The sequence below is a fragment of the Pteropus alecto genome, unplaced genomic scaffold, assembly GCF_000325575.1.
Source record: "Pteropus alecto unplaced genomic scaffold, ASM32557v1 scaffold125, whole genome shotgun sequence".
Lineage (NCBI taxonomy): Eukaryota > Metazoa > Chordata > Mammalia > Chiroptera > Pteropodidae > Pteropus > Pteropus alecto.
In genome coordinates, this window is record NW_006436888.1 from 6,495,864 (window position 1) to 6,498,236 (window position 2,373).

Here is a 2,373-nt window from a genome sequence, read left to right on the forward strand (position 1 = left end):
CTCAGCAGCCACAACCTATTTCTTGAGAAGAATTCATGTGAAATTCTTAGAGTAGACTCATAAATACTGTAAGGATTGGAGGTTTGGCTCAATGTGAAAATAAATCAGCAGGCAAGTCTCTGCCTACCTTGGAGGAGGGGTAGGTGTGAGGGGCCAGGCGCAGCACAAGGAGCACAGCGCCGTCCTTGGTGAGCAGGGGACGGCGCCGGCCTCCACCAGCTGGACCCCCACCTGATGCTGGAGAAATTAAACATCAGTGCTAATTCCCTAGGGGGCATTGGAGTTTCACAAGGCAGCCGTGGGGAGCCCATTGAAGGGTGGTCTCGGTCTTGCTGGAGAAGCCCAAGGAACGCAGCCTCTCCCAGCTCCAAAGTGACATCACCTGTGGCCCCTGGTAGGACCACTCCTTCCTAAGAGTATGGAACCCCAGAACACATCGATTCTCCTCAGAGCCTCAGGCTCCCTGAAGCCAGGTCTGTCCCTGCTCATGGCTGTCAGAGCCACTGCAGTCAATGTGCCACCGCTCTTATTATCTCTGTGCTTCCCTGGGACAGAAAAGAAAGATTTGTAAAGTTATTGCATTAGGCGGCTCCACACCTTCCATGTGTGTGTGCTTTCCCTCCGTTCCTCCCTTCCCCTCTCTGTCTCTGTCTCTGTCTCTGTCTCTGTCTCTGTCTCTGTCTCTCTGTCTCTCTGTCTCTCTTTCTCTCTCTCTTTCTCTCTCTCTCCATCTACTGGGTAAAACGCTCCCTGCAGAAGAAAAAGCAGTAAGAGAACAAGGGAAGTGCTTAAAATGATCTAATCCAGCCCATTGCTTTACAGCTGGGGAGACATGAAGTGCCTGGCCCATGACCTCAGCACTGGGGACAGTAACCAACAGCAACAGCAAGGATTCTGCACATTGGGTCCATGGCCCTGGCTGTGCAATTTGGGCAAGTCAGCCACCCTCTCTGGGCCTCTGCTGGGAAAGGAAGAGCTGCCTAGATAGATACTCTGTAAATGAGACAGGGCTTCCCGCGCTCCATTCCTCAAGCGGGAGAAGCCTGCTGATGCCCCTAATGCCTCATCCGGCACTTCCCGCCACCCAGAGTGGAAACGGCAGGAAGGAACGGGGCAGAGGAGGGGGGAGCAGCCCGCCCCCTTCCTTGCTGGCTGTTCTCACACCCAACAACCAGGGATGAGGTCTGGGCTCCCTTCCCTCTCCTACCACAGGAGAGAATTCTTCCAAGGACACCAAACCTTAGTCACCGGGATGGCGCTTTTTACCATCAACACCTGTTAAAACTCAACTCATGACCAGTTTCTGATGCTACCGGCTGGAGCGTTTAATTAAATATTACTCACTCAGGAAGCAGCCCCTGCCAACTCACCCCCAAACCATACAGTTCATCCTCAGAAAAAAAGAGAGAGGGAGGGAGGGAGCGCGCGGGCACCGTCCTCAGCTGGCACCAGCGGGGCGTCCCACATCCAGAGCACGGGGTCCAGCACGGCCCACTTGAGAAGCAAGAGACCGAAGTCAGGAGCCAGCGGCCCCACTGCCAAGTGGCCATGGACGGCACACGCACTCACTCACAGACACACATTCACTCCACACAGGCATGCGCTCACAAAGATGCACTCAGACACACACACACAGATGCACTTTAAAACACACTCAGACACACTCACAATGATGCAGAGACACACAAAGATGCACTCTGAAACACAGACACACACTCAGATAGACACACTCAAACAGATGCAGACATACACATTCACTCACGCAGATGCACTCTAAAACAGACACGCTCATATAGACACACTCGCACAGATGCACTCAGAGACACACCCCACAGAGACACACTCACACAGATGCACTCAGAAAGAAACATGCACTCACAGAGGCACACAGAGAAACAGTCACAGCTCAGATACACTCACACATATATACACACATTTACATACTTATCCACACACAGACACACCCACACAGGTGGGCTCACAGAGACGGACACAGTCACACAGACAACATACAAGGAGAGACACACACACACACACACACACACACACACACACACACACCTTGCAATCTCCCACCGCAGGCCAAGCAGGCCTTAGCATTCAGAGGAGCCTTTGCCTTGAACTTGAACAGGACAATTACCAAGTAAGGCCCCCCACACACCCCGGGAGCGGGGTGACCCATCCCACGGTTACGCCGACGGACACAGGCTGCTCTGGTTTTTCAGTGTTAATCGATTTCCTGACATAACTCGCGATTCTGCCTTGGTTGCCGGGAGAAGCCGCAGCGGCTCCGGGGCGGCGGGGAGGGCGGCGCCGCCAGGGTGTCGCCCCGCGGGGTCCCGCGGGGAAGCGCTGCGGGCCTGGCGGGGGAGC